Consider the following 16,761-nt stretch of genomic DNA (forward strand, 5'->3'; position numbering starts at 1 on the left):
CGAGGGGAGAGGGTCACATTTTTTAAAAAATTAATTAATTATTTTATTTTGGGCTGCGTTGTGTCTTCGTTGCTGCGTGTGGGCGTTCTCTAGTTGCGGTGAGCGGGGGCTGCTCTTCCTTGCGGTGCATGGGCTTCTCATTGCGGTGGCTTCTCTTGTTCCAGAGCACGGGCTCTAGGCATGCAGGCTTCAGTAGTTGTGGCATGCAGGCTCAGTAGTTGTGGCTCACGGGCTCTAGAGCGCAGGCTCAGTAGTTGTGGCGCATGGGCTTAGTTGCTCTGCAGCATGTGGGATCTTCCCCGACCAGGGCTCGAACCCGTGTCCCCTGCATTGGCGGGCGGATTCTTAACCACTGTGCCACCAGGGAAGTCCGAGGGTCACAATTTTAATTTGTGAGGTTAAGGAAGGCCTCACTGAGAAAGTAGCATTTGAACAAAGTCCTGGAGGAGGGGAGGTGATATAATGGTGACCCTTCAGGTACAAGGTAAATAAACCTCCTTTGTGGTATAATTTGAGGGTAAGCCCTTTTTATCTCCAAATATTCTTTTCACCAACTAATCATGATCCCTAAAATTCTATTATTAGTGATACACACTTAGGTTAAGATGCTAAAATAAAAAATATACAGTTCTGAACTATTAAAACCTTTGGGTGAATTTGTTTATCTGATACTTTTGTAAGTTTCTGCGATGGAGGAGAGTAAGGTGATTGAACAGGGGGAGGTGTGTGCAGTGATAACAGATTTGAGGACGTGCAAGGAGCAAGAATGTGACACAAGGACCTGGGTTGCCGCCGCTGGGAGCAGGACTGAATCCTCCTTAAGAATTGCTCTCATTTTGCCTGCTGTGTCCACGCCCATGTTGCCCAGTCCTGGGGCTGATCCTGGGGCTCTCAGCCAGTTCCTCCTGACCATAGTGCTAAGGAAGGTGCTCTGGGATGCAGGGAACAGGCTGATGGGTGGTTTAATAACATCTCCCGAGGGGCTCAGCAGAGTGTTTGGAGTTGTGCTGCAGACAGTCGTGTAAAAGGGGACACACAGGAAAGCAAGTCTGAGACTTGTAGCTCTATTAGTCTATGGTTAATTTAACAGCTCTCAGAAAAATAAACGAGTCAGGAGACTCTGAAAGTTTCCTCCTTAATCAGTGCAGGAAAGCAGCATTATGTATGATGACATTCACCTCATCTTTTGAAATGAGATTATCCCCTATGTCTGTATCTTAGGTTTACCTTTGTTCCTTTAAGTTCCATTCTCAAAAAATCCTTCTATAGACAAAAGCTTTAGACCATGGGTCGCAAACTCAAATGCCTACAGGGACCAGGGAATAATGGATACAAGTAGGTAGGGGTTGGTGGGGACCGAGACACAGTGGAGAGTGCTTGCCTCTTCTCAGCTCCTGGGAGTGTTATCAACTGGGAATGAGAGTTCAGTATTGCTAGAATTTTTCATTTTTCAACAGAAGGTGGAAATCCAAATTTTTAGGCAAAATCTTCTGATTTTTAAATGTTGGCAACCGGTCCAAGATAGCTGGATACACTGTATAGGCCATTTATGATGTCTGATATAAACAGAGAATTTTGGTACATTATGGAACACGATAGCAAAGGTAGGCAGAGGGGGGACATCTGATCAACCTGCAAGTTTGAGAAGGTAAATTTTTTAGGGAGTTGACTGCTTTGCCAAGGTTCTGCCTCATCTCTTTAACCAGTTATCTTGGGAAATAAATCAAAATTTCCCACGTGTGCTATGTGAAGAATTCAAAGCTAGGAACCTTGGAGTCGTCCTGTTGGCATGGGAGAAAATGCTGAACAGAGAATTCAGAGACCTGGGTCCTAGTGTTGGTTCTTTCACAAACTCACGGTGCTACCTTGGGTGGATCTCTCAGTCCCTTGGGGTTTAATTCCCTTATCTGCAGAATAAGGGGCTGGACTTAACGGATTTTTAGAATGTCCCCCTCCAAGCCAAGGAAGTCTTCAGACATGCATTCGAGGGGTGGAGAAGGGCAGGGCATCCCAAAGCTCACAGAAAGGCTGCTCAGCTTTTGTTCTGTTTTTTCATTCGGGACTTCTGCTTTTCTGTGTTTTAGATCTTGAGCTTCTGAAAAAAAAAATCTTTTTAAAGAAAGAGTTTCCTCATTTTCAAAACAGTTTCAAAATCATTGAATTAGTTTATCAGTATCAGTAATATGTTATTAGTTGAGGTTTGCAAGCTCTATGAGGTGTGCAGCTAATCAAAATGATAGGTCTTTTCTCCATTTGTCTACCACTGCATAAATCAAATCAACAAGTAGCCAACAAATAGTTTGGGAAGATCTGACACATGACCCAGTTCAATAGATTGTTTGGGGGGATTTAAGAAAATCTTTCTTTTGGTGATCAGATGTGTTCTTTTTGTGATACTGTATATACCTATAAAATAGAGTCATATTTGCTACTAAATAAGCTTTTCCTGGTTCACATGATTTGGTAAATTATATCGACATTTCACAGTGATCTGCAGCTTCCAGGGGCTCTGACACTGGGAAAAATCTGAAAATCACTCGACTGACTTTTAAAAATTAGCTATAATTTATTGATAATCTAATATGTGCCAGTTTTAGGTATATCATCTCTAAGCTTCAGATTATTTGCACTGCAAAAGAGATATTTTTAATCTCTATTTTACTAATAAATAAAGAAACTAAGGCTAGGTGAGGTTAAAGACTTACTTGGACCACATAGGATTCTAACCCATACCTGTCCCAGCATATTCTCAGCCAGACAACCTCAAAGGTCGCTTCTAACCTTGAGAAGTTAGGAGGCAGGAGTTCTTCTGTTTTAAGCTGTCCTAGGATCAACTGCAAAACTGCTGTCAACTTGCAACTTTCCAGATCCTCTTACCTACTGAAACCCTTGAATTAAGTTTTGTTAACTCATAGTTATTCAAGTTTAGTGCCCTGATCTTGACTAAAAAGAGGGTCTCTGAGTTTAAATAGTCCCTTGCATAGCCAGGACATCTTCTGTAGGAGATGAAAGAACTTTAGATCAGACTTTTGGGGATGAATAAGTGGATTTATTGTGTTATGTCTGTACTTGGCTAAGCTGAGTTTCTCCTGTTGCAAAAGAAATGGCTTTCCCTGTTGGGTGATCTATCTACTGTTCTGGTCTAATGGATTCAGTTTCCCTAGTGGACAACTTTTTTGTTCAGTACTTTGCTGGGCACGTCGTATAACCTAGTATTTCTAATGACTGTAACCACTGGATTTATTTACTTACTTATTTATGTATTTGCTTAAAAGTTCACCTACATGGGCTTCCGTGGTGGTGCAGTGGTTAAGAATCTGCCTGCCAATGCAAGGGACGTGGGTTCGAGCCCTGGTCCGGGAAGATCCCACATGCCATGGGGCAGCTGAGCCCGTGCGCCACAACTACTGAGCCTGCGCTCTAGAGCCTGCGAGCCACAACTACTGGAGCCTGCACACCTAGAGCCCATGCTCTGGAACAAGAGAAGCCACCTCAATGAAAAGCCCATGCACCGCAACAAAGAGTAGCCCCCTCTCGCCGCAACTAGAGAAAGTCTGCGTGCAGCAACAAAGACCCAGTGCAGCCAAAAATAAATAAATAAATAAAATTTTTTAAAAAGAGCTTATAAAAAAAAGAAGTTCACCTACAAGACAGTAGACCAGTAATTTTCATTTACACACTGCAACATTTTCAGAGAATAATGTTTGTGAACATTATTAGTAAGAAACAGAAATGTGAGGCAAAGAGCATAGGTGTTCTGATTCTCATTTAACAGGCAAGAAAAATTGCTTATAATTCATTCAGTTGGCAAGTGGTAGGGCCTGAATTTCTACCTGTAATCCTGTGTGTGCTCCATTTTACTATAGTCATTTGGTTTTTCTAACTGGAGGGGAAACCAATTGACTTTCAGCATGAATCTAGGTTTTGTTAACAGTTCTGATGGTGATTTTGAAAAATAAAGAAAAAATAGTTTATTAATTGCACAGCTTGAGAAAAATATCAATAACCATTGCTTTTCCTTAAAAAAAAAAAAAAAGTAGAGGTCCCAATTATTCGTAAGGTCTTCAAGTTTAGAGTTTGCCATAACAAAAAATATGGACAAGTGTTTCTGAGCCCACCACTACTTGGTCTCTGTTTCCTGCAAGAAAGAGGATGGAATTTGGACACATCCCTCTGGGAGCATTGTTTTTTATTCGCTTTGCACTTGAGTGATTGGTTGATTGCCTCTGACTTCTACAGATAAATGAAGAGGTTTGTTGATGACTTTCTTCTATGAAGGAAGAGAGAAATGTGCTGGAACTTTCCCCTTTGAGTTTGAGGTTTTCAGAGCAGGTCCTAACAGATGAACCTCAGTTATTTGGGTGCCTTTTCTCTTTCTTTCCTGGGAGGTTAATTTTTCATTTGGTTTGTGCCTAATTCTGCCCCTTTGCGATAGCGAGGCAGGTATTCAGAAGCCACAAGGGTAGTCTGAAGAACACTTTAGGTTGCCCTAGACAGAGGTGACACAGAAACGACTCACCTAGAGGATAAGAACACGGTAGTCGGGTAATTATTCAGTTTCCTGTCACTTAGAGCAGTACTTTCTACCTTGGCTGCACAAGCAATGACACAAAGAGGTTTTAAAACATATTGGTGCCTGAGACCCATCACCCCTAGGTCGGGGCAGGGTCTAAGCAAAGGTAACTTTAAGGCTTCCCAAGTGATTCTAGTCTGCAGTTAGTTTTGAGAATTTCTCATTGAGGCTTCCAATATCTTATCAAAACCAGGTGAGATAACCCCAAATGACAGTTGTTCTTTCTCCCAGGACATTACAGGTATTTTGGGTGAACATTTCATTCAGTGGAAAATACACATTTCTTTTTTTTTTCTTTCTTTTTTTTTTTTAAGTGAGAATTTTTAAAAAAATTTTTATTTTATATTGGAGCACAGTTGATTAACAATGTTGTGTTAGTTTCAGATGTACAGTAAAGTGATTCAGTTATACATATACATGTATCTATTCTTTTTCGAATTCTTTTCCCATTCAGGTCATTACGGAATATTGAGCAGAGTTCCCTGTGCTATACGGTAGGTCCTAGTTGGTTATCTATTATAAATATAGTGGTGAAAATACACATTTCTTGAGCACCTGTGTTCTAGGTGCTGGGAATACTTCCAGGAACAAGACTGAGCCTGCCTTGGCCTCGAGATGCTTGGTTTCTAGTGGGCAGAGACAAACACACACACAGGACTGTGGTGTTTAGAGGGAAACCACCTGAGTAATTAGGGGTCAATGAAGGCCTCTGTGAGGAGCAGCCATACCTAGAGCCTATGGAAAGGCAGAGGGAATAGAGGGTGAAAAGTTCCTGAGACAAGGAAGAGTGATGTGTTTGAGGAACAGAAAAGACTGCAGTCACTTTTGTTTATCTAGAAACAGGAGTGCCAGAGAATGAGCAAGCTCCAGCCTGACATTTCTTACAGTTTCCACAAATCACTCAGTATATTCTTGCCAAATAGTACACACTCTGCAAAGGGAACACAAGGAGAAGTGTCTTCTAGGAGCCAGGGTACTGTGTGCTGGACAAAGAGGGCTCCACGGGATTAGCCAAAAATTGCTGACTATGAGAAAAAGTTAGGCAGTCCTCCATGACACTGAGATAAACTGTGAAAAAAGGGAAAATTCAATTATATATTTGATATCCAGAGGATTTGGCCTAATTCTTTGGTCTTTTATCTTGTTGCTAACCATCACTCAAATACAGCCAATCAGCGAGGGAGAACTGGCCCCATTTTGGAAGAAATGCAGTTCTCTGACATACTAGTTTTGAGGTCTCTACCCAACCAAACTTTCTGGAAGGTGAAATGTTTGTCAAATATTTGTAATGTTGGAGAGATCAAATATGTGCCTGTAGGAGACAATTTCTATGAATTTCTTGTTTTAAGAAACATTGACTCAGCTCCTTTCCTGGTCTCCACACAAGACTTCTACTTAAACTGCTCAGGGTCTGGGAATTCCCTGGCAATCCAGTGGTTAGCACTCCGCGCTTTCACTGCCAGGGGCCCAGGTTCAGTCTCTGGTTGGGGAACTAAAATCCCCCAAGCCATATGGTGTGGCCAAAAAGAAAAAAAAAGAAATTGTGCAGGGTCACTAACTGCTTACCATCTAATGGTAACCAGAAAGCTACACTGACTTACTTTCAACAAAATTTTCTAAGGCCTCTCTGCTCTTGAATTTAAAAAAATTTTTTTCAGTCATATAACCTGGAATTAATTTTCCTGGTTGGCATGTTGTTACTCTTCCTCTATAAAACAAACCATGGGGTTCAGTGCAGAGAAAACAACTATAATGAATATGCATCCTCAATCAGAATGTCCAGGAATTCCAATAATCTCCACATGCCTTTACGTAAGAGACCGCATGCTGCCCTGATAAAAAAAGAGTGCTTTAAAAGGTGATCTTAATAAGAAAGATAGCCCTTCTTAAGAAATCCATATGAGGTAAGAAAAAACTCACTCAGTTATTTAAAAAAGTGCAAGACCATGTAATGGTTAAAGGATTTATTTTATTCCTAACAATAATATATGAGTTTTATAAGCTCTTTCCAAGATAGAATAAGGAGCGTGAAACCTGGCCGATGGGATTATGGAAAGATGGTGACCAAATTATAGTCATGGCTATAACTAACGAGGAAAAACAAGTCAAGAAATATTCAGAGGAAACCTGGTGCAATTTTCTCTTTTTTGAAGCTTAAACAAGACAAGATGGGTTTAAATTGCACCAGGATGGATTTCTCCTTGAAATAAGATGCCCATAATGCCTATAAAACAAACCAGTTGATTAGAAAAATACATGTCTACAGTTACCATTAGTCCTTAGGCTCTGTGGTATAGAGCATACGTGGTTTTTTTTGTATACCAATTACAGTACTTGTAAATGAAAGTTAAGTATAATAAATTAATAAAAATAATTAATTAGTGGGTATTATATACTTGACAAAACTTGCCATGAGGTGAAAGGACCATGCCTATCTTTTTCACTGTTGTATTCCCAGCACCTAGCACTGTACCTGACACTTCACGGATATTCTTTTATTTTTTTTTCTTTTTTCTTTTTTGGCCACGCACACCGTTTGCGGGACTGAGTTCCCTGACCAGGCATTGAACCCAGACCCCAGCAGTGAAAGCGCTGAGTCCTAACCACTGGACCACCAGGGAATTCCTTTTCAGAGATATTCTTTAAATATTTGTTGAATGAATTAATTTCTTAAATTGCAGCTGCACATCATGCATTTCATTTCCCCAAACTTGATTTAGATATAACTTCTCCAGGAATGCTTCTATTACCCAAAGAGAAGCAGATGAACAAAGAGAAGGAATAAGGTGCTCAGGAATGTCTTATCAAGGAAAACAGCAAAACCTCTTTTTTTTTCCTGAAGACCTTTTAAGATTAGGACAAGCAACTTTTGTTTGTCTGTTTTGTTTTGGTTTTGGCCGTGCCATGCAGCATGTGGCATCTTGGTTCCCTGACTGGGGATCGAACCCGGGCCCTTGGCAGTGAGAGCTCGGAGTCCTAACCACTGGACCGCCAGGGAATTCCCAGGACAAGCAACTGTTTATAAAAGCAAAACAGTGGAAGATTTGAACTGTCAAGTAGGATCATGCTTTGAAGTATATTTCTAGCTAAAAGCAGGGGATAAAATAGTTACAACTTAGAGACTCTAAGATCTGTCCCTGATTAAGTAGGCCTAAGATAAGAGTCTGAAGATTGGCTGCCTGGCTGAACACATCCTTTGGATGTTGTTATCAGCAGCCACTAGATTTGAAAACAGTGCTGAACATGCTTTTAATTGATCTTTGAGGTGCTCTAAGCTACAACTGAAAGCCTGCCCTTTTTTCTATTTGCTTGAACAAGAGTCTGAAAAGGGAGGCTAAAGAGCTTTCTAATGATATCCTTTACCCTTTCTTCTAAAAAGAACCTGTGTTTTCCACTGAGTTAAGGAAATTTCACAACACCCAGGGGCTAAAGTGAAGTTAGTTTTTATTCACTACTGTACCAACTTTCAGATTCTTTTCCTAGAGTAGAAAAGTATCTAAGCTCTTCAAGCTACTATTCATTATTGCAGAAAGATGGAAATTATGTTATATTCCATAATATAATGGGGCATAAAACATTTAAGTTATGAATGTACATAAAATGTGTAAGAGATTAAAAAAGTATTCCTAAAGTTTATAAGAACTTATCGGTCTGTGAAACAACATTTTCTTTAGTACCTCAACCTGTGAATGAATGTCAATAAAGATGATTGAGAAGATATTTTGTCCACACACATTTGTTCTGTATTTATTATTATTATTATTTTGATATATTTATTTATATTTGGCTGGGTTGGGTCTTCGTTGCTGCGCGCAGGCTTTCTCTAGTTGCGGCGAGCGGGGGCTACAATTCGTTGTGGTGCACAGGCTTCTCATTGCGATGGCTTCTCTTTGTTGGGGAGCACGGGCTCTAGGCACACGGGCTTCAGTAGTTGTGGAACGCGGGCTCAGTAGTTGTGGCTCTTGGGCTCTAGAGCGCAGGCTCAGTAGTTGTGGCACACGGGCTTAGTTGCTCCGCGGCATGTAGGATCTTCCCAGACCAGGGATTGAACCCGTGTCCCCTGCATTGGCAGGCAGATTCTTAACTGTGCCACCAGGGAAGTCCCCAGTATTTATTATTAATAATTTAATATTATTTATATGAAAATAATAATCCCTTCTTCTGTAGCCAACACAGCTCCCAGTCTGGTACACATACATGGTGAGGGTAAGGTAAATTATACCAAAGTCACAGAACTGGTGAGCCCAATATGAGAAATAACAGTGCCACTCCAACAGTCTTCAGATTAAAAAAATTATTTGCTGCTTAATTAATATGATAAATATAATTAAAATATATCTGTTCCTTTTGTCTCAACATGTGTTCCTACGTGTGTGTGTGTGTGTATATATACACATATATACATAATATATGGATTTAATGAATGTAATACTATAAAAAGAAGTTGCTGGCTAGGCATTACTTTTTTTTTAACGCATTGTTTACTTTATTTATTTATTTTTTTGGCTGTGTTGGGTCTTCGTTTCTGTGCGAGGGCTTTCTGTAGTTGTGGCAAGCGGGGGCCACTCTTCATCGCGGTGCGCGGGCCTCTCACTATCGCGGCCTCTCTTGTTGGGGAGCACAGGCTCCAGACGCGCAGGCTCAGTAATTGTGGCTCACGGGCCTAGTTGCTCAGCGGCATGTGGGATCTTCCCAGACCAGGGCTCGAACCCGTGTCCTCTGCATTGGCAGGCAGATTCTCAACCACTGCGCCACCAGGGAAGCCCTAGGCATTACTTTTTAAAAAACAGCTTTATTGAAATAGTATTTACTTACCATAAAATTCACACTTGCAGTGGTATTTAGTATATCCACAGAGTTGTACAAACATCACCACAATCTAATTTTAGAACATTTTCATTACCCCCGCATAAGTACCTATTATCAGTCACTCTCCATTCTTCGTCCCCTTCCCTCCAACCCAGTCCTAGGCAACCACTAATCCACTTTCTGTCTCTCTAGATTTGCTTATTCTGGACATTTCATATAAATGGAATCATATATGTGGCCTTTTGTATCTGGCTTTTATCATTCTACATAATGTTTTCAAGGTTATTCCATGTTGTAGCATGTAGCAGTACTCAATCCTTTTTTTTTTTTTTTTAATATTTATTTATTTATTTAGGCTGCGCCGGGTCTTAGTTGCGGCACGTGGGATCTTCGTTGTAGCATGCAGGATCTTTAGTTGTGGCATGCGGACTCTTAAGTTGTAGCATGCATGCAGGATCTAGTTCCCCCACCAAGGATCGAACCCAGGCCTCCTGCATTGGGAGCACGGAGTCTTACCCACTGGACCATCAGGGAAGTCTCCTCAAACCTTTTTATGGCTGAATAATTGTCCTTTGTATGGATATAACACTTTTGTTCATCCATTCGTCAGTTGATGGATATTTGGGTTGTTTCCACTTTGGGGCTATTATGAATAATGGTGCTATGAACATTTATGTGTAAGTTATTGTGTGGACATATGTTTTCATTTCTTTGGGGTTTCTGGGTCATGTAATAACTATGTTTAACTTTTTGAAGAACTGTTTACCAAAGTGGCTGCACCATTTTACATTCCCACCAGCAATGTATGAGGGTTCTAACTTCTCCATGTCCTCATCAACACTTGTTATTGCCTGTCTTTTTTATTATAGCCGTCCTAATGGATGTGAAGTGGTATTTCATTGTGGTTTTGATTTGCATTTCTTTAATAACTAATGATTATTAGAGTGCATTTTATTGTGTGCATATTGACCATTGTATATCTTCATCGGAGAAATGTCTATTCAAAAATACTTTGCCCATTTTAAAATTGGATTTTTAAAAAATTGTTGAGTTGTAAGAGCTCTTTATACATCTGGATACTATACCCTTATCAGATGTATGATTTGCAAATATTTTCTGTCATTCTGTAGGTGTTTTTCTTTGCACTTCCTTAATGGTGTTCTTTAAAGCACAAAGGTTTTCTATTTTGATATTCAATTTATTTTTTTCTTTAGTTGCTTGTGCAAAAGTTTTTAATTTTAATGAAGTCCAATTTATATTTTCTTTTGTTGCTTATGCTTTTGGTATCATATATAAGAAACCATTGCCTAACCCAAGTTCCTGAAGATTGACTCCTTTGTTTTCTTCTTAGAGTTTTAGAGTTTTACCTCTTACATTTAGCTCTATCATCCCTTTCCATTTTTTGTATTTGGTGTGAGGTAGGGATCCAACTTCATTCTCTAGCATTTGAATATACAGTTTTCTTTCTCAATTTAAATGTCTTGGCACCCTTGTTGAAAATCAATTGACTATAAATGTAAAGGTTTATTTCTGGACTCTCAGTTCTATTCCATTGATCTATATGTCTATCCTTGTGCTAGTACCACACTGTCCAATTACTGTAGTGTTGTAGTAAGTTTTGAAATCAGGAAGTGTGAGTCTTCCAACTTTCTTCTTTTTCAAGGTTGTTTTGACTATTCTGTGGGCATCACTTCTGTAGGTCTCACTGAAGTAGGGTCTAATCCTAGTTTTGCAGTTTTAGGATCTTGATTGTATCAGTTTTTCCCCAAAGTGAACAGTACCAGAGCATTGGTTCATACCCCTCAAACTTGCAAGAAAATGCCAAGTTTGATATACCATATACGTTTTGAGATATTCCTTTTTTGGTAACCTCAACCAAAATGCCTATACAGGGAACTCCCCCTTACAAGGTGCCAAATCAGTTGATAAAAGTTTGCTTGATAAACATGGAATTGGGGGCTTCCCTGGTGGCACAGTGGTTAAGAATCCGCCTGCCAATGCAGGGGACAAGGGTTCGAGCCCTGGTCCGGGAAGATCCCACATGCCGCGGAGCAACTAAGCCCGTGTGCCACAACTACTGAGCCTGCACTCTAGAGCCCGCGAGCCACAACTACTGAGCCCACATGCCACAACTACTGAAGCCCGCGTGCCTAGAGCCCGTGCTCCGCAACGAGAAGCCACCTCAATGAGAAGCCTGCGCACCGCCATGAAGAGTAGCCCCTGCTCGCCGCAACTAGAGAAAGCCCGAGCGCAGCAACGAAGACCCAACGTAGCCACAAATAAATAAATAAAATAAATAAATTTAAAAAAAAAACAAAAAACAAACATGGAATTGGAAACTGAGGCTGAGGGAGGGATATAGTATAATGGTTAAGAGTTACAGGCTTTAGGGCCAGTCAGTTCTAAGTTTGAATCCTATCTCTGCCACTCAATGATTGTGTAACCAGGGCAAGATTTTGAACTCTCTCCATCTGTAAAATGGGGGAAATAATCCCTTTCTCATAGAGTCGCTGTGAAGGTAAAATAAAATAACAAATATGCAATACTATAACAAAGTTGGAAGTTGCTGGCTTCCTTGGCTAAACCCTTATAAACCCTTACACAGTACTTGGGACTAGTTAGATTTCAGTAAATGTACCTATTGGAGACACTTGTAGAATGCTTCATTCGGGTTGTGAAGAAAGGCTCTCTGACATAGCACAGGCTTCCTAGTGACCTGAAACATTGTGTCTATAGATATGGGGGTCTTTTTGGTTTGAAAGACTTTGGGTAGGAATGGACCCAATTTTACTCTAGAGTGGGACAGAGGATCCTGGAGAGAGCATTACTACCACCTGGTTCTGGACATTCCATTGCCTGATGGAACTAGTAGGCCAGTGTTGCTAGATTCTGATGTTGATGATATTGATTCTTATTAATTCAAATTGCAAAGAGTAGTGTTTACTGATGTAGCCTCTAAATTCTGGGATTTAGAGCCATCCTTTGCAATGGTTTTTCCAGAGTGCACATATCCAAAAAACCTCAGTTACCAAGAATACTACTAAGATTTCAGAAGTAAGCAAAAACTCGTCATTGAGCAAAATAGATGGCAAAAAATCTATTTTGTCCCCATGTGCTTGGGGACTTCCCTGGTAGTCCAGTGGTTAATACTCTGCGCTCCCAACACAGGGGGCCCAGGTTTGATCCCTGGTCAGGGAACTATATCCCGCATGCCGCAACTAAAGATCCCACATGTTGCAACGAAGATCCTTAATGTGGCAAAGAAGATCCTGCATGGCGCAGCTAAGACTGGTGCAGCCAAATAAGTAAATAAATAAATATTTTAAAAAAACCAAAAAAACGGGCTTCCCTGGTGGTGCAGTGGGTAAGAATCCGCCTGCCAATGCAGGGGACACGGGTTCAAGCCCTGGTCTGGGAAGATCCCACGTGCTGCGGAGCAACTAAGCCCGTGCGCCACAACTACTGAGCCTGCGCTTTAGAGCCCATGAGCCACAACTACTGAGCCTGTGTGCCACAACTACTGAGCCCATGTGCCTAGAGCCCGTGCTCTGCGACAAGAGAAGCCACTGCAATGAGAAGCCCGCACACCACAACAAAGAGTAGCCCCTGCTCGCTGCTACTAGAGAAAGCCCGTGTGCAGCAACAAAGACCCAACGCAGCCAAAATTAATTAATTAATTAAAAACAAAACCCAAAAAAACCTCATGTGCTTAACTCACAGGAGAACCCCACAGAAAATCTTTACTCAAATCTTGGAAGTCTAAACTAATAGAAGTTTATCTGTGTCTAGGTTCATAGTACAATAGAAGCATTAAAAACAAAAAACAAAAAAAACGGAAAGAAGGTTGTTAGGTAGGACAATGGAGAAGTGTCAGCCCAGTGGTGATAAAGGAGACAAAACAAACAAACATGTAAATTTAATCATAAAAACAGCATTCTAGAGGTCATTATTATAGGGACAAATCTACATAATTTTGAGGGCATTCATTGGTCATAATAAACTGCAGTAGTGTTGATAATTATAATTATGCTCCTTAATCACCAAACTTTATTTTTTCAAAGGGCTGTATTCAAGAATACATGAGTTTTCTTGGGGAGAAAAGTTCTGTCAAGTAGGTAAAGTTGATAAATGAGATGTTACTGGCCTTAGATTTGACTCAACAGGTTGGATTTGCAAACTAAAGTGGTATTCAAATAAGTAGTGTAGCGAGCTCAGAGATGAACTGTTTCCGTGCATTCTTATCCTGGTGTGTAGTTGTTATTAAGTATCCTTGAGGGGAATCGAAACTGTAATTGTAACTTCTCTCTCAGCAGGGTTTTCTCCCAACCCTTTCAGTATCTCAGCTAAATAGAGTTGTGTTGCTCTACTCTGGAGAGCCTTCGTGGGGAGTATAAAGAATGAAATGACTTGGCAACGAGCACTCTGTATACCGCGGCCATTCCATTCTGGTCAGGCATAAACAAGCACAGTGACATTGCTCTATGCTTCTTTGTGAAGACAGAAAGTCAAGAGATTTCTGTCAACTGTAAAGTGAATGTTAGATCTCACCCTCCTAGGATTTGAAACGGTAAACAGTTCCGAACAAACATAAGGTAGGCTGGCTGAAGTTCTAACGTTCCATTATTTTGTCTTCTCTCATTCTAATATGGATGCTGAAGTTTTAGTCAGGTATTAAAGCCAGCTCAGGGCCTGAAAGAGAGACCGGTAGAATTTTAGAATCGGAAGGCTTTTAGAAAAATGTGTCCAGCCTCTTCATTTCACAGAAGGGAAAACCGAGGCCTTGGGACACGTTATGATTTAATGTAGGTCACTCAGTTAATTAGCGACAGTGCGAGAGGGAACCCAGGTGTCCCCACGCCTTCTTAGGCCGTGGTTTTCTATACGGCCCCTACTCCTGGACCAGCGTCACCTTCTCCCCCGCCCTTTTTTTTTTGGCGGGGGCGGGGGGTCTTTCTTTCCGTTCATAGCAGTGCAATTTAGAACGTGGGCCTGACCATGGAGATGACTAGGTGTGTCAGCCCCAGCTCTCCACCACTGGAGGTGCGTACTCTCTCTAGATTAGGACTTGGGGCTGGATCTCTCCTCAGCCTGGTGCCTTTTCCGCGGCAGGTGCTTAGCACCTGGACTGAATCGCTGCATCATCGCGGCGACACTCTCCTTGCTCCCGATTTTACAGCACAGGCGTGTGCCACCGCAGTCTCAGAGCGAAGTGAGAACGAGGGTCCAAGACTACGACCGTGTCAAGAGGGAGGCTCTAGAAACTCTCGCGGTTCCTCGGCGGTCCCGGGCTGGCGGGGAGATGCCCAGCGTGTGAGTGACCTCGGCGCCGACCCCGCCACCGGTCAGCTCGCGGCTAGGGCGTGCCTGCCGGGCCTGACGTGGCGGCCGGGCAGCGGGGAGGGGAGAGGCCGCCGCGAGGGCGCGGCCTGACGTGGCGGCCGCGGCGGGGCGGCGACGGGAGCCCGGGCCACTGCACTGCCCCGCGCTCCGGCCAGAGGGCGCCCGGCCCCAACACTTCCCCGCCCCGAGGCCGCCCAGGGCTCTCGGAGTAACCGCACCGGCGATTGGGTCGGCGGCGCGGCGGGGCCATGTTGGAGCCGGGCGGCGACCCCGCCTCCCGCCGCCCTCCACCCCAGGTCAGGCCGGGCCGTGAGGAAAGGGGAGCGGCAGAGGGGATACTCCCTCCTCGGTCGCCCGACGCGGCGGGAGCAGCGGCGGGAGCTGCCGCCGTCTCCACCGCCCCTCCGAGCCCGGGCCAATCAGCGGCGCGGGCACAAGTATGCAAATGACGCGCCGGTGCTGCCGGAGTGCCGCTCGCAGGGGCTGGTGGGGTCGCGCTGGGGGAGTGAACTGGGCCAATCAGGCGGGTGCGTGGCGGCGCGGGGGAGGCGGTGCCCCTTCACTCCTCCCTCCTCTCCCTCCCGGCCCCGCGCTGACAGGGGGGCCTGGCCGCGCCGCCGGTAAGTGCCGCCGCCGCCCGTCGCTGCCACCCGCCGCCCCAGGCGTGGGGAGGAAGCCTGGGGGCGCCGCTGGGCAGTGGCCGCTTCTCAACTGGTGGGGAGAGGCGGGGGCGGGTTCTGTCAGCTGGGTGGTCGCCTGAGGCTGCCCCCGCCCGGCCAGCCGCGCGTGTCAGTCTCGGTCGAAGCGGGGGGCGACGGGGGCGCCTCAGTCATGGCGAAGCGCGAGAACCCGTGAGCGGCGGTGAGTACGTGCCGCCGCCGCCGCCGCCGCTCCGCCGAGGTGGGGGGGTTGGGGCAGGCCGGACCGCGTCGCCGCCGCCGAGGTGAGGGGCCGGCCCCCGGGGGCGGGCGGGCGAGAGCGCGGGGAGGCCGGGGAGGGGCCGCTGCCCGCACGTGCGGCCCAGCCCGCCCGCGGCCAGCCCCGCTCCTGTCATGGCTGCGGGCTGCTGCCCCCGCCCCCCAGCACGCAGACCCCGGGGTCCGGACCCGGCCGCAGCGCCTGTTGCGTCGGATGGAGGTGAGGGCAGGGCGGACAGGGCGGGCAGGGCGTGAGTAGGCAGGGCCCCCCTTCCCTGCCCCGTGTGAGGTCGGGGCCTCCCCGTCCGCTCGGTTCCCTCCCGAGGGTCGGGCTTCCCTCCATCCTGCAGCCTCTTCCCCCGCCCGCCTGCTTTCTCGCCTCCGTGACTCATGACAAGGCGTCCCGCGCGAGTGCTGGGGTGCCCTCGAGCCCTGGACGCCCTCGGCGCTTTTCCAGGCCTAGGCGTCCGGGTTACGACCGCGCTGCCTCTCTGTAATCCTCCGTCCCGAGGGCCTCTCCACGTCTGCAGCAGGGCCCGGACCCCGGATCCCACCAGCGCCTGTGTGTGTCGGGCCTCCGCCGTGACTGCTGCTTTCTTGGGATCTGGGTGTGGGACGTGATGGGTGGTTCCAGGGCTCTCTTCGCGGACATCCATCCCAAAGCCAAGCACAACCCAGAAAGCCTGGGTGTCTGACTGGCCTGTCGCAGTCGCCAGCTCAGAGTGGTTTCTGTTTGTTCCTTTTTTGGTTTTGTTTTGCCTTTGTGGGGTTTTTTTTGTTTTATTTTGTTTTGTTTTTAAGGAAAATAAAACTTTTCAGAACAAAGTAGACAAGAATTTGTTTTTTAATTGTGATATTTACAGTGTTGCTTTTTTGAAAGACTGGGATTTGACGCTTTTGTGACTTTTATCCGTTTATGTGAAATACTCATAAGTACCTCAGAGTCCCCGCCCCACGTTAAATAAAGTTTATTTTCCTTAATGCAGTCATTATCGCAGTTTAATTTCTCAGTTTTGCATTCCACTTTTCAGCTTTTCCTTTTCTCTGATTTCAGTCTCACCACTTTTACTTAAGTAGCTATGATCTTGAAAAGGAAAGAGGGCTTGTTTTGTAATGTTACTC

The 16,761-nt window shown here is 44.5% G+C and overlaps 1 protein-coding gene across 6 annotated transcripts in view; it reads left to right on the plus strand.

The window, feature by feature from the left end:
* CHD9 (chromodomain helicase DNA binding protein 9) overlaps positions 1-16,761 on the plus strand; it is a 244,116-nt gene that overhangs the window by 35,529 nt on the left and 191,826 nt on the right. For 2 of the 6 annotated variants that reach the window (XM_082438881.1, XM_082438895.1), the window contains exon 1: positions 15,192-15,342. The exons of 3 other annotated variants lie outside the window; for them this stretch is intronic. The gene's annotated coding sequence lies outside the window, so the exon portion shown is untranslated. One more of the 6 variants, XM_082438892.1, reaches the window with a different exon arrangement.

Source organism: Balaenoptera physalus, assembly GCF_965194825.1.
Source record: "Balaenoptera physalus genome assembly, chromosome: 19".
NCBI classification, from domain to species: Eukaryota; Metazoa; Chordata; class Mammalia; order Artiodactyla; family Balaenopteridae; genus Balaenoptera; species Balaenoptera physalus.